We start from the raw sequence: 24,017 nt of genomic DNA on the forward strand, positions 1-24,017 counted from the left end.
GGACGCTCTAGCATTTTGATATTATGCCAAAATCCTAGAGCATCCCCGCATGACATGCCCAGCGTGATTACATCACTTCTGGGTGATGTCATTGTGCCGTGCATGCTTTGTGCGTGCAAGGAGCGTTCCCCCTCCAGCAGCCAAGTGGGACCTGGAAACCCTCCTAGAGATGTACAAGTGGATGCACAATAGGGTTGCCAAGTCCAATTCAAGAAATATCTGGGGACTTTGGGGGTGGAGCCAGGTGACATTAGGGGTGGAGCCAAGATCAAGGCTGCGACGAGCATAATTGAACTCCAAAGGGAGTTCTGGCCATCACATTGAAAGGGACGGCACTCCTTTGCAATGCCTTCCTTCCATAGGAAATAATGAAGGATAGGGGCACCTTCTTTTGGGGCTCATAGAATTGGACCCCCTGGTCCAATCGTTTTGAAACTTGGGGGGTATTTTGGGGAGAAGCACTAGATGCTATACTGAAAATTTGGTGCCTCTACCAAAAAAAAAACACCCCCCCCCCCGAGCCCCAGATACCTGTGGATCAATTCTCCATGATTTTCTATGGGAATAAATCTCCATAGGGAATAATAGAGTTCCCAGCAGACATTTCCCTCCCCTCCCCCCGCTTTCTGACGACCCTGAAGCAGGGGGAGGGCCTCCAATCCGGGGGATCCCCTGCCCCCACCTGGGGATTGGCAACCCTAATGCACAAAGGCTTCGAAAGTGAAGCTAGGGTCCTCCTTTTTGCAGCATTCCTATCCATACCCACAAGGTTTAGATAAGTTCACTTGTATCCCCAATATACAGCTTTCTGCTGACAGTTGTACATGTGAACATCTCAGGGTAGAGCAAGCAGGCACAGCCCTGCTTTCCTTTGTCTATAGAGAATGCACATGCTTTGAGTGTCTAAGCAGGTCTATTGTTTACAGCATATGCGCACTGATGAACACATGGCAAAAGTTTTGAGGTCTAGTATTTACAAGAAGCTCATGGGCCCATCTGTTTGAAGGCACAGAAGGAAGTAACAATAAAAATAAAATTAATCCCTTCAAAAGTAATGGCATATGTGCTGGAAAACATTATTTACTTCTTTATCGTGCTTTTTAATTTTCATGTTGCAGAAAGGGCTGTTGTACTCTTCTGTGAGGACAGAACCCCCCCTTCAAAACCAGCCTATCAAAATGTTTTGACACAAAATTGATTAATGTTAAAGGGACTGTCTTTCTGTCTTTTTGTTTTTATTTTGCAAAAGACTTTAAGTGCATGGCAAAAAAAGAGAAAACCTTATAACCTTCCTGAAGCATGGCTTTCGGCACACAAGGGTCTAGTTTCAAAGCAGTTCTTTTTTTTTGTTTGTTTCTTCAGCACACAGAAGAGCTGTTCTGTGGTGCTCTTGTGGAAAAGCAACCGCAAAAGCGGTTTCTTTAATTTTGAAAATCTATTTATAAATCTCAAAGGAGTCAACTTCCTTCTTTTGCAAAATGCCCCGTCAAGTTCCTGAAGTTCCCCTTTCTTTCCAGAAAGCAACTGGAACAAAACCTAAGTCGTGACGGGACTGAGGAGTCATAAACAGAGTAGAGTTGATGGAATCTGCTGATCCCTGGAAAGCTGCGGCTCTATTCAAAGAAGGATATTTTAGAGTTGCCAATCATTTATTTCATGGATTCTGATATCTTAGCTGGAGGCAGGGAAAGGTCGAAGGGTGGAGCTTGGCAGACCCCAGTGGGAGAATTCATAGGACACATTTTCTGTTTGTTCCTTGCCTGGGGATGGCATGTTAGATGGACTGAGCCTTTGCCTGCATTGCACCATGGTGTGAAGGACCTGCATTGTAAAATCAGTGGGGCACTATTCCTAGAACTGGTGCAGCCATGGTATTGTTATATTGCTGTGCCACAGCCCATCCTGCCTTGACTCAACAGAATATGTGGAAGCGTCCCTACGCTTTCGTCTGTCTCATGCTGCAGAAAGCTGTGTGTCTTTGGTCACCAAGCTCAGCAATACGGCTCCGTCCTTTGTATACGTGTGTGGGCATCACAGGTGAAGCACATCCACAGAGATGGGAATGCTGCTGCTGGATTGTTCTTTCTTTCTTTCTTTTTTTAAGTGAAGAGAAACTCAGGGCGTTTTTGCACAGGGCTTACCCCGGAGAGACGTCCCTCTTCACCGCGCAGCGTCTGCGCGGATTTCGCACCAACTGCTCCGCAGAACCCGGAAGAGCCGCAAAGAGCCGCGGCTTTTGCGTCGCAAATGTAAAGTTGGGTTTTGGCGGTTTACATTTGCGACGCAAAAGCCGCGGCGCTACGCGGCTCTTCCGGGTTCTGCGGAGCAGTTGGTGCGAAATCCGCGCAGACGCTGCGCGGTGAAGAGGGACGTCGCTCCGGGGTAAGCCCTGTGCGAAAACGCCCTCAGACAAATAGTGCCAAATATGGTTTTTGCATTAAAAAAATCTGGCATCCATCCATCCCAGAGAGCAAACAATCCAGCCAAGCATTTGTTGCTCCCCCCCACCCCTCCGGCAACCGTATGGACCTTCTGCCACTATGAAGTGCTTTTATCCATAGCCCTAGAATAATCCAAGGTATGGGGCTCTTGTTCAATCACTTTTTCTGTGTCCCATTTTTAAATGCTTATAATGGGAAAATGTTCATCATTAGTTGCCAACTTCCGGGTGGCATCTGCAAATATTTACTATTAAAACTGGTCTCCAGTTCCCCTGGAGAAAATGGCTGCTTTGGTGGGTGGACTCTATGGCATTATACTCTGCTGAGGTCCCCTCCCCTCCCCAAACCCTGCCCTCCCCAGGCTCCACCCCCAAAATCTCTAGAAATTTCCCAAATTTGGGGGTGGTGCATGAGGAGGGCAGAATTGAAGGAGGGGGGGGGGGGCTCAGCAGGTGTGATGTCACCCGAGGACTTCTCCCTGGAGCCTAATTTCAAAAGCTGCCAGTTATTCTGTAGGGACAGATCTCTGTAGTCTCGAGATCATTTATAATTCTGAAAGATCTTCAGGTGGTACCTGGAGGGTGGAAACCCTATCTGGAGCAGAGGATGCAGGGGATGGACAGCCACCCCTGGACCATCTAATTTTGGAGGATGGGTCATGTGCACAATTTCAGCAGTTCCATTCCCTGCCATCTGTATATACAACAAATGTCAGCCTGCTGTCCCCTGTTCTGCATGGTTAACAGGAACTGGAACTAGGATAACAACTTGATGTAACTGGCCAGCTATCTGTTTACAGGAAACTGAATTACTCTGTTTTTAAGGTTTTAACTGTTTAAATATTTAATTGTTTTATACTTGAAATTGTTTAAATTTTATGTTTGATTAACTGTTGGAAGCCGCCCTGAGCCATTCGTGGGAAGGGCGGGATATAAATCCCGAATAAATAAATAAATAAATAAATAAAATAAACTGTTCTGCATGGTTAACAGGAACTGGAAAATGTCAAGTCTGGCTATAACTCTGGCTCAAATATAGAGCATGCTGGGTAGAACCAAAGTGTAACCAAATGCTGCTAGCAAATCCTCTCCTGTTCCCCCCCCCCCTTAGAGAATATTTCTGCTTTGAGATGGTGATGTGTGAAAAGTCTTATCTGAGCCTTCTCAGCTCAGGCTCGGGGGAGAGGAAGGAGCCTGAGAGCATCAAGGCCTCTAATCAACATGAGAATGTATTTGTAACATCTATGTGTGAATGTCCTCTGCACAATTCCCCTACCTGTAGGAATCCCTTTGAAGTATACCTTATATGCAATGTATCTACTGTATGTCCTTTAGTCTTTTCAAGCCTTGGCTTAGGCCACAAGTATCCAGTATCAATAAAATAGTTTCTTTGTACCTACATCGACTCATCATTGAATCTGCAGACTTGACAGAAAAGGCCTGGCACTGTGACATCTATTGATTAACACAGAACGTCTTGGAGAAAAGGTGCCTTCCTTTCTTTGGGACATGAGAAGCTTCTTGTTTTACAGCAGTAGTTCCCCAACCTCTTTGGTATGGTGACCCACAAGTCCAAAGTTGTATGGTGACCCATTCAGAGCTGCACCAAGGTTTGTTGGTGCCCTAGGTAAACTATGACCTTGGCACCCGTTTATTCCTGCATTCCGTTCTCTGTAGAACCCAACCAGATGCTTTTGAGAAAGCAACAAAAATCATGCAAAGCACGCAACTGCCTCCACCACGAACCCCAAACAAACAGGAGTCCTCTGCCAGCTGGGCCAGAGCTGGAGTATGAGGAGGCAGGCTTGGAGGGCACTGGGTTGAGAAGATATGCAAAGATGGCAGATAGAGATGTAGAGGCTGATCGCAAGTAGAGAACAGTGAGGCACTGCAGGGGACTGGGCAAGAGGTTGGGCTGCTGAAGGAGCAGCTCCAAGAGAGAGGCCACGCACGCGCCCCTCTTTCTCCTGACATGTCGAACAGCTCTCACCTACTCTCCAACCCTCCCCCACTTCTTTCAGCTATACTGTGAAGTTACTAGTTTCCAGGCCTTGAATTCAGTGGGGGGGGGGGGGCAGCATAAGCTAATGAGTTATGCTAATGAGCTCCACCATCTATTTTTCTACAAAATGACCCCTTTTAGTTTCTGAAGGGCTTTCACCCCTCCTCATTATGGTCACAATCTCAGAGATGGAAGGGGCGATGAGAATGTGAGAAACTGGTGAGGAGGAAATAAAGAGAAGAATGCAAAGGGAAGAAGCCACCATTAGGGAGGGCTGGCCAGCAGCCCATTTTCAGAGCTGTTGCTACTCCCTTTTGGGTCCTGCCCCACAGGTTGGGAAACACTGTATTACAGCACCTCTACTTGGGAATGTGGGAAGATAAATTCTAAAAATGCCAGGAATGTTTGTTGACTTTGGTCCATCTGCTTGTGGAATGTGCAGCTCATTTCACACTAAACTTCCCACCTGACTAACACCTAGTTGGAACCTGCCACATCTCTGACAAAGCTAATCTGCAAATTTTTGAGGGCACAACCAGTGTTCCCTTTGTCAAGTAAAAAAAGGATCAGGCATAGGGTTGCCAGCCTCTGGGTGGGGCCTGGATATTCCCTGCTCTTACAACTGATCTCTGGCTGGCCAAGATCAGCTCCTCTGAAGAAAATGGCTGCTTTGAAAGGTGGAGTCTATGGCATTGTACCATGCTGAGGCCCCTCCCCTCTCCAAACCCCACCCTCTCCCAGATCCACCCCGAAAGTCTCCGGGTATTTTCCAACCCAGACCTGGCAACCCTAGTTGGGCAACAAATGATGAGGCCAAATTAAGACAGCTGTTGCCTCCTCAACTAAAGGCTGGTGGAAGAGTTCCATTTTGCAGGCCCTGTGGAACTAATAGATCTTCCAAGGGGAGCTCATTCCACCAGGTAGGAGTCAGGGCTGAAAATGCTCTGGCTCTAGTTGAGGCAAGCTGGACATCTCTGGGGCAGGGGACCACCAGAAGATTTTGAGTTGCAGATCATAGGGACCAATGAGGCTCATATGGGGAGAGGTGGTTCCGAATGTATGCTGGCTCCTGGTTGTATAGGGCTTTGAAGGTAAGCACCAGCATCTTGAAACAGATCCAATACTTGATAGGCAGCCAGTGTAGTTTGCGGAGCACAGGACAAATCCACGCTCATACAGGCCATGAAGTCAACATCCATGCAGCTGCAGTCTCCACCAACTGGAGATTCCGGATCACAGCCAAGGGAAGCCCCATGTAGAGAGAGTTACAATAATCTAGCTTGGAAGGGACTGTTGCATGGGCCACTGTGGTCAGGTCATGAGGGTAAGATATAGGACAACTGCCTGACCCACCTAAGGTGGAAAAAAGCAGATCTGGCAATGGTGGTGACCTGGGTCTCCTTAGCTGGAGAGGCATCCAGGAATACCCCCAGGCTTTTAACCTTCGATGTTGGCACCAGTGGAGCCCTGTCAAAAGATGGGAGCCTGATCCCTATTCCCAGTCTCCCATTGCCCGGCCAGAGGACCTCTGTCTTTGATGGATTTAGTTCCAGCTGGCTCTGTTGTAACCATCCAGCCATGGCTTGCAACACTCCAGCCAGTCTCCTTGGGTCGATTCTGGGCGGCCATCCATTAGTAGATAGGTGTCATCTGCATATTGATGACAGTCCAGCCCAAATCTCCAAACAATCTGGGCGAGAGGGGGCCAACATTGGGGAGAGAATTGCTCTCTGTGGCACACCACAACCCAAGAAGTGCCACTGGGACAACTCACCCCCAACTCACCCTCTGTCCCCGACCTTGAAGAAAAGAGATGATAATCCAAGTGAGCTTTGTAACTGGAGAAAATCTCCTTTTTCTCCTCCCTTCCCCTCATCCCTTTGGAAAACTTAAATAAAATCTGTTTTTTTAAGAAAGAAAGAAAGAAAGAAAGAAAGAAAGAAAGAAAGAAAGAAAGAAAGAAAGAAAGAAAGAAAGAAAGAAAGAAAGAAAGAAAGAAAGAAAGAAAGAAACCAGTCACTGCAAGGTGAGTTCCCGAAATCCCACATCAGTCAAGTGGTGGGTCAACACATCATAGTCAACCGTATTGGATGCTGCTCACAGATCCAAAAGTATCAGCAGCGTTGATTTGTCTTGATCCAGATGTCTTCGGAGATCATCTGCTAAGGCATGGGTGTCAAACTCATTTGTTATGAGGGTCAGATCTGACATAAACGTGACCTTGTTGGGCCGGTCCATGTTGGGTTGGGCCGAGCCATGTTGGGCCTGGTCATGAGTGTACCTATTTAACAGTAGGTAGCAGAGATATAAACTTTATAAAAGATACAAACACAATTTATACACACACACACACATACACACACATATATACACACACATACATACACACACACACTTAAAACATTCTTAAAACGTTAGCATTCATTGGTCTTAAAAGTGCTTTCTTTGTATTTCTCCCGCGGAATCCAGGGAAATGGAGAAAGGAAGCGCTGGCTCTTTCCTGCCTTCCCCAGAGAACCAGGAGGGGAAGGAACCTCAGCCAATAGAAGGAAGAAAGCTTGGCTCAGTAGCTGTGCAATTGAGAGAGCCTGGAAAAACAAGCTCTGCCTCCCCCACTTCCTCCCCAAGGGAGGAGCCTCAGCCAATGGAGAGAATAGAGGTTTTGCTCTGTGGCTCCTGTGTGATTGAGGAAGCCTTTTAAAGCAAACTGTTATGCAGAAGGAAGCAAGAGAGAGGGGGAAGGAAGCAGATGACAGCTAGTTGTTTGGGGGCCTGATAGAAGTCCTCCAGGGGCCTGACACCCCTGCACTAAGGCAACCAACACTGTCTCTGTTCTGTGGGCCAGGCAGAAACTGGACTGGAAGGAATCCAGGACACTAGCTTCCTCCAAGAAAGCCTGCAGCTGTGTCGCCACCACCCGCTCTACTACCTTGCCCAGAAATGGTAAAATTGAAACTGGACAATAGTTTGTAAGGACCATAAGGTCCATGGATGGTTTCTTCAAGAGAGGGCGGACCACTGCTTCTTTCAAGACCCCTGTGAAAGTCCCCATAGAGTGGGACATGTTGATAATAACCTTCATGAGGATCTGTACCTCATCACTGCAGGCTTTAACCATTCACAGTGGGCATAGGTCAAAGAGACACGTGGTTGGCTTTACAGCTGCCAGGGTCTTGCCCACTTCCTCCTGGGAGAGCAGGTTGAATTGATCCAAAACAGGGTCTGAAGACAGGCAAGGGGCTTCCAGTTCCTTTATTGTTTCAATTGTGGCAGGGAGGTCACTACAGAGCAACAGGACTTTATCTGCAAAATGGTTCGCAAAAGCCGCACAGTCAGTTTCCAATTCCCTAGCACAGGGGTCCTCAACCTTTTTAAATAGGGGGCCAGTTCACTGTCCCTCAGACTGTTGGAGGGCCGGACTGCCGTTACTGTACAAGGCCGCGGGCCGTCAGTTCTCCGTCTTCTGCATCTCTCTCCCTTCCCCACACCACACACCCTGGCCTGGGAACTCACCTCACCTCGGTATCACTTCACACTCTGTCTCCGCCGCCTCAGCCCAGTGCCGGAAGTGTGCGTTGCTAACGCGAGTTTAGGTCGAACGTCACTTCCGGTCTGATTTTGCCATAACCCGGCGGGCCGCATAAACGTCCTCAGCGGGCCGCATCTGGCCCGCGGGCCGTAGGTTGAGGACCCCTGCCCTAGCATTTGGCACACCCTGAGGCGAGGAAGTTGATGACTAAATCAACCTAAATAATTGGGCCGGGAGTGAATTTGCAGACACAATGGACTCCTTCTTTGTGGCTTTCACCACCATTTCATAGGTCTTCATAAATGACCTATAAGCTGCTCTTGTCACTAGCTCACCACCACACTCTATCTAGTAGTCTCAGCTCCTGCTTCATCTGCCTTAGCTCTGGGCTATACCATGGAGCTAATTTGGTGCAGGGGTGAAGAGGACATCGGGGAGCCACCACATCTATGGCCTTGGAAAGGTGGCTTTGCCAGTCTTCCACTAGGTCAACTAATGAGTCACCAAGGGGAATCAGATCCTGCAAAGCTTCCGGAAACCTCCCAGGGTCTATTTGGCTCTGCCAGCAAGCATAAAACTGCTTGCTGCCTAAACAGGGTGGGTTAGGCATGCATAGCTGGACTTTCAGAGCACAATGGTCCAACCATGGTACCACCTCAGTGGTGCGATCACTACAACCTCTGATACAAAGATAAGACGTAGCGTGTGTCCTGCTTGATGTGTAGGGGCCGAAACAAATTAGGAGAGTCCCAGCGCTGCCATTTTGTGGGTGGTACTTGGGAAATTATCATGTATTTTCTACTACCATTCTGCCCTTTCCCTGTATTACATGAATTCAGTTACCCACTTCGGCTTGCTAAAATTATCCAGAGAGCATTTTTCTGATACACAGACTGATGTCTTCCATTCTAATCCTTTGTTCCCTCCTCATAACCCTGAGGTTACTCCTAGCGGCCACAATAAGAGGGTAGCAAGGCCTCTTCCAATTAGTGGTGAACCGCCTGGCGCGCCCCCAGTGCCTCCATATGCTCCTAAGTATATGGATCTGCTCTCTCTTTGACGCAGCTCCTCAATTTTATTTTATTTTACTTGCGCTTCCACAACCCAGTTGGCATGATACACTACGAGGAATGGCAAAAAAAAGAAGAAGTCAATCTTTGCAGTGTATTGTTTCTTCCTGTGCCGGCTGCCACATGACTCCCATCAATTTCTGTCAGGGCAATCAGCCAAGCCCACGTTCTGCTGGCCGCTGACTGCAAATTTAGCAGCTGAATGAGGCACTCTATCTACACTCCTGTTTCTAAAATACAATTTCTCAGCCCTGTCGTACTTCTTTCCCTTTCCTCCCTTTCCTACTGCCACTCCCTCAATCACTGTGAGGATTATGGTGGGTAATATAAAAGAAAGCTCCCATGGACCCCAAACGAAATTAAGAGCCCTCTCACCACCCAAGAGGAGGCCATTTTTCATTGTCTGCTTCTGGATGATGGAAGGCTTTAAAGCTGAAATGTAACATCAGCTGTTTTCAGAGACCATGCTCACTTGTAGCACAGAAGTGGGAAACAGAACAGCGCTGGCAATCCAGTGGCACACTTGTGTTAACAAGTTAATAGTGGAGCTTTGCATATGATGGGGCTTTGCTAAGTTTATTTCTTTGGACATTTGTCTATCTATGATGCACCATGTGACTCTTGCATTGAACTTTAGGGAACTTAAGTAGACAGAGGCTGTGGCTGTATTTAGAAGTTTACCTTCTGCAAAACAAGAAGCTGATTTTTTTTTAATGATTGGTTTGACTTTATGCTGTCTTGTTTGTGGCTGTTTGACAGGCTGATTCACTGTATTCCTTCCTAACAGTGCAGTGCAGCATATACAGTACAGATTTCTCCTGCAGCCATGACCCTCATTTTTTTCTTCTGTGTCTCACTAAAAGGCTTTTTGAGTTTGTTTGTCACTGCAAATTGACATTCAAATGATGTATGGCCACAATCACGAAAGATTCAGTTTTTATTTTTAAATTAGGTCTCTAGCCTTTTTCATTGCAAAGTTAAAAGGGGAAAGGTGAACATATTTAGTGTTTTAACTCTGCAGTGTAAGGGACTACAGACTCACTTTTTTTAAAAAAAGCTGAGCTTTCAGTGATTATGGCAATACTTTGTTCAAATATTAATTTGCAATAGCAATATATAGATTTTTTCAAAAACTCAAAGCTTCTGGTGGCAAAGTAAGCAAAAAATGCAAAGAACAAGTTGGGATGTTGTGTGGATGCAGCTATATAGTTAAATCAATCTCAAATTATATAAATCAGTCACAAAGAAATGCAATGTTTTTTAAAAACCTTACCCTTCAGTGTTTAAGAAGTCCTTAGTTAATAGAACTAGTCTGCTTTGATTGGAAGTACTTTGCACATGCATGGTTTTGGGTGGGGAAAGTGCAAACCTTTTTGGCAGACATAAAGTGCAAGCCACATCACAAAACCTTTAATGGTATAACAAGTAGGGTTGCCAAGTCCAATTTAAGGAATATCTGGGGGCTTTGGGGGTGGAGCCAGGAGACTTTGGGGGTGGAGCCAGGAGACATTAGGGGTGGAGCCAAGATCAAGGCTGTGACAAGCATAATTGAACTCCAAAGGGAGTTCTGGCCATCACATTTAAAGGGATGGCACACCTTTTCAATGCCTTCCTTCCATAGGAAATAATGAAGGATAGGGGCACCTTCTTTTGGGGCTCATAGAATTGGACCCCCTGGTCCAATATTTTTGAAACTTGGGGGGTATTTTGGGGAGAGGCACTAGATGCTATACAGAAAATTTGGTGCCTCTACCAGAGCTTCAGATACCCGCAGATCAATTCTCCATGATTTTCTATGGGGATTAATCTCCATAGGGAATAATAAGAGTTCCCAGCAGACACTTCCCTCCCCTCCCCCCACTTTCTGATGACCCTGAAATGGGGGGAGGGTCTCCAAACCGGAGGATCCCCTGCCCCCACCTGGGGATTGGCAACCCATACCATACCATACTAAACCTTTAATGGCATAATAGAATCAGATAAAAATACACAGAATATAAAAATTTAAACATTGGAGATAAAATCAAAATAAAACCGAGCTTACAGATGCATTCAAACATGGTCAGAATTAAATTTAAGGATATCAGCCAGAAATTTTGCCACAGCCTCACTAACCACCCCCTCAGTATCACTCAATAAATAATAACAGGGTGGCAGAATAGACAAATCTGGAGAAAAAGAAAGCTTGCCAAATAAATCTTTACGGAGGTTATGGTATAAAGAACAATCAAGCAATAAATGCTGGATTGAGTCAGGGGTATTTGCTCCACAGGAGCAAAGTCTGTCGGCTAAAGGGACTCGCTGATATCTCCCTTGTAAAACTTTGGAGGGAAACGCGTTTAGTCTAGCCAACATAAATGCCCTGCGATGACTTGGAGTGGTTAGGTCTGATAGATAATTGGGCATTTTGCCACAAAAAGCATAAAGACCTAAGGAAGCTGGAGAGCAAATATAAGGGTCAGTTGGCCGTAATTTCATTTCCTCCGATTCCCATAGTCTCAGTTTAATACATCTGAAGATATATGACAAGACAACACCATATGGATCACAATAGAGTCCATGATCAAAAAGAACATCTCCTCCTGGAAGCATGGTAAAAGAATTTTGCTACAGATTCAATGGTTTCACACTTGTTTGAGGCAAATAGTGAAAAGATTTTTCAGTCCCCAGGTCGACCCTCCAAGAGTTGCAAAAAGGGCTTTAAAAATACAGCATGAAGATCATCATAGAATTCACAATACAGGAGAACATGGTGATTATCCTCAATCTAATTCATCCCACGTGGGCGTAGCCTATCAAAACATGAACTTTTCTTAAATCTCCCATATAACACCGTAGATGGGAGAATGTTAAAACAAGCTAACGCCCTGTGGAGGTGAGGATTGGTCAGACAAGATAAGTATACAGGAAGGGCAGAACCAAAGGAAAGTTCCCAACATGCTGGGAAACAAGGGCCAGAGGCAAGGCTTTTCAATCCTTGAATCTCAATATCAATAAGTGCAAACCTTTTAAACTTTGTAAGAATGATAAAAGCAATTTATACTGAACAACATGCAAGGTTATGTATAAATGCAGATCTTACAGAAGAAATGATAATCAGCAAAGGTACAAGGCAAGGTTGTCCGCTTTCACCATTGTTATTTATAATGACTCTTGAAATCTTATTGATGCAAATACAAGATGATGAAGAAAAAGTAACACCTTTGTTGTTATAAGATTTTGGAGAATTGGCGGGACTTTATGTTAATAAAGAAAAGTCAAAATTTTTGTGTAAAAATATGCAAGTAAGTAAACAAAAGGAATTGCAGAGATTAACGGGATGTGAAGTTACCCCTAAAGTAAAATATTTGGGCGTGGAAATAACAATGAAGAATATCGATCTGTTTAAAAACAATTACAAGAAGTTATGGCGTAAAATGGACGAAGATATGATAAAATGGAACAAGCTTAATTTGTCACTGCTTGGTAGAATAGCTGCAATTAAGATGAACATTTTGCCGAGAATTATGTATTTGTTTCAAACTATCCCGATTATGAAAGACAGTAAACAATTTAATAAATGGCAAAGAAAGATTTCAGAATTTGTATGGGCTGGGAAAAAAACAAGGATTAAAATGAAAGTTTTAACAGATGCTAAAGAAAGAGGAAGATTTCAACTACCAGATTTAAGATTGTATCATGAAGCAGTTTGTCTAGTATGGATAAAAGATTGGGTGACGCTGTTGAATAAAAAAATTTTAACGTTGGAAGGTCATGGAAATAAATTCAGCTGGCACGCTTATATGTACTATGGAAAGAAAAAATTGGATGTTTTTTCCCCCTCACTATTATATAAGAAATAATCTACTAAATATTTGGATGAAGTACAAGAAATATGGTGATGAGAGATAACCACTATGGATAGTGCCAGCAGAAGTAATAAGAATAACAGCTGAGACAGGAGAGGAAAAAGGGATTTCATATAATCAATTACTAAAAATACAAGGTGGTAAAATAGAATTGAAAACTGCTGAAGAGTTGAGTAATAAATATGATTGGTTTCAAATGCAACAAATAAAAAGTTTGGTGGAAAGCAATGTTAAAACTGAAGGAATAAGACGAGAACAAACAGAAATGGAAAAAGTTCTGCTTGGAGATAATGAAAAATTAATTTCGAAAATCTATAAGTTACTTTTAAAATGGTCTACGGAAGATGAAGTAGTGAAATATCAAATGATTAAGTGGGCAATTAATGTAAATAAAGAAATACAGATGGACACTTGGGAATATTTGTGGAAGAACTCTATGAAACTCTCAACATGTCAGAGTACTAAAGAAAATTGTTTTAAGATGATGTACAGATGGTATATGACTCCTAAAAAGTTGGCAAAGATGAAAAATAAGATGCCAGATAGATGTTGGAAATGTAAAAAACATGACGGTTCTTTCTACCATATGTGGTGGACTTGTGAAAGAGCGAAAAAAATATTGGCAGATGATTCAACAAGAGATTTCTAAAATCTTGGGATACGAATTTAACAAAGTTGCAGAGACTTTTCTGTTGGGATTACAAATGGAAAAAAATTCCAAAAGAAGATAGAGTTTAAGAACATAAGAGAAGCCATGTTGGATCAGAGCCAATGGCCCATCCAGTCCAACACTCTGTGTCACACAGTGGCAAAAATTTTTATATATACACACACACTGTGGCTAATAGGTACTTTAATCTGGTATTTAGCTTTAATCTGGTACTTGCTCTCAGCTGCTAGGACATTGTATGCGCAGTTGTGGAAGCAAGAAAAAATACCAGCTAAATGGGATTGGATTGTAAAAGTTATGACATGGAGTGAAATGGACAAGTTAACAAGAACCTTAAGAGACTATGATTTAGAAGTATTTAAGATGGAGTGGAAAAAGTTCAGAAGATACTTAGAAAAAGAGTGGAAAATAAAAGGACATTGGACAATTTTTGCTAATGACTAAGTACAAGAGGGATGAGGATATTAATTTTGGTTCTTATTAATTAAGGGTACCTTTAATATTAAGATTTTAATTATATAACACTGGCGGGGGGTCAAGTAACGGGGGGAGGGGTGGGTAGAAAGTAATATATGGGATAGATTTTAAAAAAGTAATTATTAATGATGTAAGAAATTGAAATTTATTACCATATGTTACTAATAAAATCGTTTGAAACCAAAAGAGCTCACAGGAGTGGAACTCTGGAACCTCCAATAAGTGCAAACCTTTTTGTCAGATGTTAAAAAGCCACCTACTGCCAATCAATCAGATCTGATGATCATCTTGCATCTGATTGTCTCATTCAAATGCAGTTAATTTACTTTCAAGCGTGTTCAACATGAAATTCGCAGCTGTGTCATCATGGAACTAAGTAGACAGACTCGGGCTCCAGAGTGGAAAGTGATTGGGCAAGAGACCAGGAAGCCTTGGACAGGAAGTTTGTGGGAGCAGCTCCTCCCTCCCTTCCACATTGAAAGCTGAAATAAAAGTTACAAAAAAAGATATTTCTCCGGACCTGATGTCTGCAAGCTGTTTATCATAACAAAATAATACTATAAATTAAAGGAGGTTTTGAAATGGAAAACATGCAGAAAATCTCTTCAAAATACACACCACTTTTGGCTACTGAGATGTAGAAGAATATGTGGGAAGGAAATAATTGTTTTCTTTTTTTTAAAGGATCTACTCCCTGATGTAAAGGATCTGAAAAAGAAGAGTTATTATTATTTGTGGTCGTCAAATTTAGCCCATGATAATTGCCAATATAAATTTGACAGGAGGTAAACTGCTTTCACACAGAAGTTTTGTTCTAGCTTGGCATTCAAATGGGAATGTGTTGTTGTTTTTTTTGGAGGGGGGGATATTGTTATGCCTGGGCTCCTCCTCCCTCGAGTCTGGTACCTCGGACAAGGTGACACAGGCAACTTTCTTTCTAAACATTTCACAGGGTCACACCTCTAGACTGTTACCTGGTCTGCAAATAGGATCAAAATAGGTCCTACAATCACATGGAATGTGTGTCATCAAGTACTGGCCAGAGGTTTGCCTGGGAAAAATGATCCTAAAGATGCAAAAGTCTGGCTTTTGGCAGTTCTCTTCCCTCTTTTAAAGCCATCAATGTCAGAGATTAATTTCCAGAAAAGGCAGTACAACTAACTCATCCCCCCACCTTGCCTGATTTCCCCCCTAGCTGGTTCATCCTATGTGAGTCTATAGTCAAAACCATTTTAATCCCATAATGCCCCTTTGTAATAGTTCTCTTGTCCTGTCTGTTAGAGGTCACCAAGCACAACAGACATTTTCACATGAATGTTACATTGGGCGTTTTTGCACTCACCTTCAGCCGGCGTGACCCCCCTCTTCACAGCGCAGGATCTGTGCGGATTTCGCACGTAAAGCTGCGGAGCAGCCGAAAGAGCCAGAAACTCCCGGCGCAAAAGCCGCGCAAACGGAAACTGCTTTTTGGCGGTTTACGTTTGCTCCGCAAAAGCGCCGGGAGTTTCCGGCTCTTCCGGCTGCTCCGCGGCTTTACGTGCGAAATCCGCGCAGATCCTGCGCGGTGAAGAGGGGGGTCGCGCCGGCTGAAGGTGAGTGCAAAAACGCCCATTGCATTCACACCCCATGGGAAAGCTATGCAGCTTCCCTGGTTTAGATACGTTGTTTCATTCATACCTTCACAGCATTGTTCTAGGAGCAGTCACGCTATTGCTTAAAGTTATACCAACCACCCTCTGTCCAAGAGTGTGTGTGTGTTTGGATGTCCACAGACTTACACCCCCAGCCACAAGGTTGAGTAATCTTGAGTGGAACGCTGGTTCGTTTTGCTTATACTTCTACTTGGATCTGTGTTCTCTGGACAGGTAATATAGTCCCATAGAATAAGTTCCTTTTTGTCTCTATAAGCTACTACCTTTACTTTCTGAACCCATATGTGTGTTTAAAGTGTTCTTCAACTGATAAGTTTTATTTTATTTCTTTTAACTTTTATTGATAAAAATCACTTCATTAATTAAGGCCTGGTTCATTTGAGAGTTCTGCTGAGGGAAAAATCCTCGTAAACATAGATGGAGACCCTGCTTGTTACCCCCTCTCGCATTGTCTGGGCCTCCTAGCTAATTCCCCCAACAAACTCAGGAGACCCTCACAACCCCTTAGGGTAACAGTATCAATACTATGTTGTTCACTAATTGTCCACTTTCTTACATTTCCCCCTGCTTTGCTGCAATCTTTCCCCAACTGGTTTCGTACAGTCTTTTTAGAATGACCGTAGTCCAAGTGTGTTTGCATTTCATGTGGATAGGAAGGTGTGCATTTCTGCATGTCCTGCCCACACTGACGCCATTTTCATTGCCTTATCCCCCACCCCTCTCCCAGCAACGGGCAACTGACATATGCCTTTTTCTTATATCTCAGGAATGAAAGGGGCTAGAAACTCGTGCTTTAAAAATGAAAGCTGGGAAATTAGAGGATCTAGAAGAACAATGGCCATTTTCCCACTGACCTTACTCCCGAGCGTCGTCCCTCTTCACCGCGCAGCGTCTGTGTGGATTTCCCACCAACTGCTGCACACAACCAGGAAGTGCCGCGGCTTTTGCGTCGCAGATGTAAACCGCTAAAAACCAGTTTACATCTGCGACGCAAAAGCCGCGGCTCTTCCTGGTATGTGAACTGCTGATTTTTTGTTTTTAAAAGTCCTCCAGTGGCAGGGAAGAAGATGATGGCTATGGAGGGGAGTCTCAGTCAAGGAAAGTATGATGAAAACTGTGATATGGATGGTCTGTTGCCACTGAGAATGTAATAGCAGTAGAAATTATACGGAGAATTGGTGATGTATGGAAGCAGATGTACACAGGAAGAGAGAAAGACACAAGACTTTACTACCAGTTTGGGAATTTTATGTACTATAATCAGGAAGATGGGTTTTTATGATAGACTGTGTAAGTCCTTACTGGAGTGAAAAATTATACCTTCCCATATTAGTGACTTGAATGGGCTGGCAGGGGACCAGCAATGGCTCATCTTGCAGCACAGGGGAGTTAAAAGGGAAGTATGTGCACTGTTTGCTCATCCATCTTTCTTCCAAATTTGGTAAGCTGATGTGCCCTTATGGACAGGGCAAAGGACCCTCACCTAATTGGCAACATTATACAAGTATAGTGTTCTGGAATGTGCAAAAAGCTACAATGGAAAAAGCAACAGAGAGGCCCTTTTACTGTAGGAACACTTAGGCCCTAGTTTCCGTAGATAATATGGAGAACGTAGGGATGCCACCAATCTGGATGTCCCACATGTCTCTCTCCTCTGACATCTAGTTCAGGGGTGTCAAACTCATTTGTTATAAAGGCTGAATTTGACATAAATGAGATGTTGTCGGGCTGGGTCATATTGGGATGGGCTATGTCGGACTGGGCCATGTGTGTACCTATTTAAGATTAGGTAGCGCAGAGACATAAATTTTATAAAGATCACAGACAAACATAATTAAATGTGGTTTTTTTTAAAAAAAAATGTTAAAACATTAGCACTCACTGATCTTAAAGGTGCTTTCTTTGTAGCTCTCCCATGGGATCCAGGGAACTGGGCAAAGGAAGCTCTGACTCTTTCCTTCCTTGAGGGGGAGGAGGAGCCTCAGCCAATAGAAGGAAGAGAGGCTTGACTCAGTAGTTCTGCTGTGCAATTGAAAGCGCCTGGCAAAGCAAGCTATCCCTCCTCCCCTTCCTCCCCAAGGGAGGAGCCTCAGCCAATGGAGAAAATAGAGGTTTTGCTCTGTAGCTCCTGTGTGATTGAGCAAACCTTGCAAAGCAAGCTGTTATGCAGAAGGAAGCAAGAGAGAGGGGGAAGGAAGCAGATGACAGCCAGTTGCTCAGGGGCCTGATAGGAGCCCCCTCGGGGCCTCATTTGGCCCCCGGGCTGCATGTTTGACACCCCTGATCTAGTTAATGCTAAACACAACATTGTCATGTTCAGTACTTCCTCACCTTTGCCCTAACTGATTGGATGATGCTTGCAAGGGGTGGGGAAACACTGTGCACTGCAACCTCAATCACATCTTATGTATGGGTTAGCAGCAGTCACTTTTACCCAATAATCTTTTGTTTGTTTTGATGGCAGAGCTGGTTAGCAGTTTGTGCTGTGGAAGGGGTGAGTTATATTGGGAAAAAAGTTCACACAAGAAAAAGCAGAATTGTTTTTCTACCCTGCTTTTATTTACCTGAAAAAGTCTCAAGGTAGATTAATGGCCTTCCCTTCCTCTCCCCACAACAGTCACCTTGTGAGGTAGGTGGGGCTGAGACAGTTCTGAAAGAAATGGGACTGACTCAAAGTCACCCCCCAGGCTTTATGTGAAGGAGTGGGGAATCAAACCTGATTCTCCAGATTAGAGTCCACCTTTCTTAACCCTTTAGGATTGCCATGTCCGTCCTGGCAACCAGCAGGGGAAGGGGAGGACTTACCAAGAGCAGGAAGGATGCCCAGCCAACATGTAGCAGTGTGCCTAGATCATGTGACCCAGAAATGATATCATCACGTCAGGGATGCTGAGACGACACTCTGGCATTTGGGCAAAAACTTTATCGTAAATTTGGCTTCTACCATAGAACTTTTTCTCAAATTCCAGAGCATCCAGCCCCAATATGAAGAAGAAAAAGAAGAAGAAGATGGTGATATTGGATTTATATTTATTTATTTATTTATTTATTTGGGATTTATATCCCGCCCTTCCCACGAGTGGCTCAGGGCGGCTTCCAGTGATAGATCCAACAAAATTACAGTATTTAAACATATAAAGGGATCAGCATTTAAAACAGATAAAAACAGATAAAACCATGGTTATCAATAAATATTAATAAATATTAATAAATCTACCCTGTCCTCCACTCTGAATCTCAGAGTCTCAAAGTGGCTCACAATCTCCTTTATCTTCCTCCTCCACAACAGACACCCTGTGGGGTAGATGGGGCTGAGAGAGCTCTCCCAGAAGCTGCCCTTTCAAGGACAGCTCTGCGAGTGCTATGGCTGACCCAAGGCCATGCCAGCAGCTTCAAGTGGAGGAGTGGGAAATCAAACCTGGTTCTCCCAGAAAAGAGTCTGCACACTTAACCACTACACCAAATGATACTTCCAGGTCACGTGGGCAGTGACATAGACATGTTGCTGATTGACGGCTGGATCTTCCTCTTTTGGGGGGTAAGTTCCCCCTACCAGCCAGCTGATCAATGGTGGACCCCTGCTGACTTATTGATTTAGAAAAGAAACTGGAATGATTTATTGTAGCAGAACTCGATACTGAGATAGAAAGAGAAAGAATTCTATCTATTTAAGCTAAGATGATGAGATTGCTGAGAGCACATCCTGCCCCCACAGTAAGAAACAGAGAAGGGGGAAGAGAAGAGGCTAGCTGGAAGGAAGAAACCGCTAAGAGTAGCACTCTGGGTAAACAAACAGACATCAGCCAAGCAGACAAAGGGAGGAATGCAGGAACTGACCTGTCTGGCCTTGCAAGTTGTACCACTTCCTCTTAAAGCAACAGTGTGCTCTGTACAAGGAACATTTTTTTGTCATAAATGGTTTTTTGGGGGGATGGACTCCCCAGTCCTCTTCTTACATGCTTCGTCTTTTTTAGCTTAGCTCTTACATGTCGGAAGAGGAGGACTAGATGCTGTCTCTTAGCCTCAGCCTCCAGAAGGAGGTTATAAGATAATCAGATAGGCAAACTGAGTTTCCTTCCTATTTACTCTTCTGCCCAGGCCCGTAGCCACAGGAGGGCCTGTGGGGGCACTGTTCCTTGAGTTTAGGGCACAGCCTGTTTTTTCTTTTTTCTTTTTTTTATCATTGAAAGCTTATGAGAAGCAGCAAGCCCCACAGTGGATGGGAAAGGGTGCCTCCTGACTTTTTAAAAAGCCCCCTAATTTTTAAAATCCTGGCTTCACCCCTGCTTCTGCCTCTGTCCATTTGATGTGTAGAGTGATATGCTCAGGGAATTGCTTCTTTCCTTCCATTCTCCCCTCTCTCTCACACACACAAAGAAGGAGCATGTTTCTCTCCATCTTTGTCATCATGCATCCATCAGTTTAATTACATTCTATTTCTATCTCTCCTCTATCCTATCTAGAAGGTGGTTCAATAAATAAGAACTCTTGAATGCAAATAATATCAGCCTTTTGCTTAAAAGACTAAATATTTTAGTTCTCTTGATAAGAGAATTCAGCCCATTAACATTAACTGAAAGAATATGTAAATCTTCTATCTTGCTAATATGCTGCTGCTTCATTTAACTTCCATTCTTCTTGGTCTGGCGTTTCTTTTGGGGTACTCCCCAGTTCCTCCAGAAGTGTTTTAGCTTGATCAGTGATTGAGATTATTTGTTTCCCTTGTGGCGAGAACACCACAGCAAATGGAACCCTCCACCAATATCTTATGACCTTTCTCTGCAGAACTTGCCATACAAATTCGAAGCCCTTCCCTGTTTTCAATACAGTCATAGGTAGGTCCTGAAAAATCTGTACTTCATTCCCCAAAACCTTAAGGGGCTCTTTGCTTATTCCAGATAAAGTCTCTCACTTTCTGATTTGTAAATTTGACTGATATCTTGAGGGGTTTTTTTATGTTTAGCTGAAAATTTGGAGTTTGTATATTTGATTGATATCTGGAAAGTCATCTTCAATCTTGAAGTGATCCTGAAGTAATTTGCAAAATCTCTCTTCTAAATAAAGTCTTACTAAATTCTTCTGGGATTGATCTGAAACACAAATTACAAATTTTTCCTCTGGGTCTCTAATATTTCAATTTCCTGTTTGGCCATCTTCAACTGTTGGTCCGCAGCACTTTGCTTTAATTCCAGATCCATACCTTGGGCTTTCAAAGTGCCAATTTCAAGCGAGTTACCCTGAACTTTCTTCTGTACCTCAGATAATCCAGTTCTATAAATAAAGAATTCTTTATTAATTTTGAAAATGACAAGTGGCTCTGTGTAACTTTGTAACTTTGCTAGCACATAGAGAACAAAGAGGCCCTGCTGTGTGTAGCTTTTCAGTGCACTCTGCTAAATTAAATAAAGATTACTGGCTTACAATACCAGTGAATCTAACATTACAAAGGATGTTCATGTAGTTTCAGCCATCAGTTCCCCATATTGGATAGATCCAGAGGTTACAGTTATACTCCACTGTTACTTCTCACGCCCTGTGGAGAATTGTAACTGCATCCAAAGCATTTGCTCATCTCCCTCTCTATAATAATTTTCTAGAGCCAAGTTCCTCAAAATGGGAGGGTATCGTCTCCAGGGAGGCATATGTGCAGGAGGTACAAGCTTGTCTCACACTAGGTATGGATGTCGAATAGCAACAGACTGTAGAGTGGGCCATATATTCAGATCTAGGGCTATGGATACTGAAGGAAAAACCTCAGTCCTCTTCTGATGCTTCAGCTCAAGTCTCAGTTGTGAGGTAGACACATAAGGCATGCCTATTAAAGCGCAGCCAAACTTCATAGAGATCCATTTGACTTGCATTCTCTGGAAATTTGTATTGATTCTCTGACTGTTCCACAACATGGATCCATCAGGGCAAGCGAAAGCAATCAGCCTCTTGGGTTCCAGTGATCACATATATTATATACGTTTGTCGTGCTGGCTGAAACCAGCTGCTACTCTTTTTACACAGTGAAATGGAGATGCTCCCCATTCTTCTCCACACTGAATCCAGATGTTTGCAGCCCAGCTATGGAGCTGAGTATGCTTAGCTTTCTCATGGAAACAGTAACATCTGCTAAGACGCTGGGACAAGGAGAAAGAGAAAATGTAAAGTGCTGCATGCATAACGTCAAGACCGTCCATAACATTTGCAGTGAAGTAACCCCTGCCTGGATCTGCATTTCCCTCTCAATCTAACATTTAATGCCAAGATGCTTTGTGTGTAAGTGGGAAGAGCCTGTATCCCATCCTAAGTGCTGGCAATGCCCCTGTGTTTAAGTTCCAGAGATAAAGGCTGGTCAGGAAAACCATACTTTTTTCCTACCCAGCCCCCAATAACAGATTACGTTACCTTCTTGGCAATAGGCCAAAGACCCTTACATGTGTGAACAAGAAGCCGCAAAAAATTGCTTTTGTCTGCTTGATGAATGAGTTTGGTAACGGTGGTAATGGAGGAGTTCAGTACACAGAGACCAGAGAGGACGGGAGGCACTCCTTGTCCTAAAAGGAACAGACAGTTGTAGGCTTGTTGCATGTGACAAACAGTAGGATGGTTGTGTCTGCCTGCAGTCCCTCATTGTTCTCCCACCACGTGATTATCCTCTCTGAGGCTGTGGCAGGGAAAGAGGATCAGAGTGTCCTGTATTTGGATGGGGAGGTGGCAAACCTTCTTCTTTACAGCTCTCTCCGGGGTTGGGTGGAAGGGAGAGGAACGGCTTTTGTGGTTCGACGTAAGGCTTTTAAGTTAAGTTTAATTTAGTACTAGGCATGGGCACAAATCGAAGCATGAACTGCAATTCGTGATAAAAATGGCTGAGCCGTGGCTCATTAACGGATTGGTTCGGCAAATGGTGCTGTGCACAAAATAAAAATGAAACCGCTTGGGTTTCGAGTGGTTCGTCTGCGTCATTATCAGCAGGGGAGCCTCCTCACATGCCGCAACATGCCTATCATGATGATGTCACCCAGAAGTGACATTACTGCACTGGGGACCTTGCCAGGGGGTGCCCTACCACTTGGGGAAAAACTCTTTGGTTATCATATAGTGCTCGGCATGATGACATCACTTCTGGGTGACGCCATTGTGCCAAGCACGTTGCAGCATGCTTGTGTTTTCTAGCCCTCTTGGGGACCATTCCATACCCTCCCAAATTGAATGAACCAATGAATTATAAATTGTTTGGGAAATAAAAAAACACAAAATGAAATGAAACACCAAACCGGGCAAGCGAACAAACCATGAAATGAATCAAACCGTGGTTTTCACATTCTGTGCCCATCCCTACTTAGTAGTAGTGATGCCCTAGCAAAACTGAAGGATTGCCTCGCCTTCGCAACCTCCCTGCTGTTTAATTGCTACCACTGATGGAACTGCACCAACTAGGATCATGTCTGCATACATTGTTTTAGTGGTAATTATTCCATGGTTGGCATTTGGATAAGCCGGGCTCTAGGGGTGAATTCTGGAAATGTAGTCATCTTGTGTTGTGATTTAGAAAGAGGAAAGTGAATGCAATTGTGCCATAGACTTAACAAACCGTTGTGGCATTAGTTTTGTTGTCAATAATTTATTTCATCTAGTGCTCTCTGCAGGAGGAAACTGTTGTGGAAAATATGATTTAAAATGATTGCATACTGAAAATTGATACTATGCGCAACTGTGATGTAACTGATATTCAGTCATTAGGGGTCACTAACTGTAGTAGTGTAACTGGGTCCAGCTATATGACTCAAACTTTGCTGGCCATCCCTCTGTTTATACCACTAGCACTTGCTGTGTCTGCGCTTCACTGCCTCAGAGAGCAGTAACATGGTCATTTATTCCAGAGGAAAAAAGTTATTAGGACAGAGAGTTTCTTTCCTTTCCCTAGAGCATAAACTGTGAATTTTTTTTTGAAAGATAAAACTTGGAACACATCTCAGATTTCAGCTGGATTTGTTTCCTAAAGTTCCCACATTTTTTTTTCTCCATGCACACTTCCTTGCATGTGCTCTTAAGTAAAAATATAACTGGTGGAAATGAACCTCGCAATCACAGCTATGACTGGCAGCGATTCCTGTGATTGTGGCACCATTCCTCCCCAATCAGCCACTGAGAATTTAAAGATGGACTCCACCAACTGCCCATTAAATAAGCTAGATGGATATCAATGTAATGATAGCCAAAACTACATTAATTCATATTATGGTTTGTCTTCTTTTTCCTTATGCTATGTGTAAAGGAATGATACAGACTTCAACATCAAAAAAAACTAAGATCATGCCATCTGGCCCCATCACACCTTGGC

The sequence above is a fragment of the Heteronotia binoei genome, chromosome 21 (assembly GCF_032191835.1).
Source record: "Heteronotia binoei isolate CCM8104 ecotype False Entrance Well chromosome 21, APGP_CSIRO_Hbin_v1, whole genome shotgun sequence".
NCBI classification, from domain to species: domain Eukaryota; kingdom Metazoa; phylum Chordata; class Lepidosauria; order Squamata; family Gekkonidae; genus Heteronotia; species Heteronotia binoei.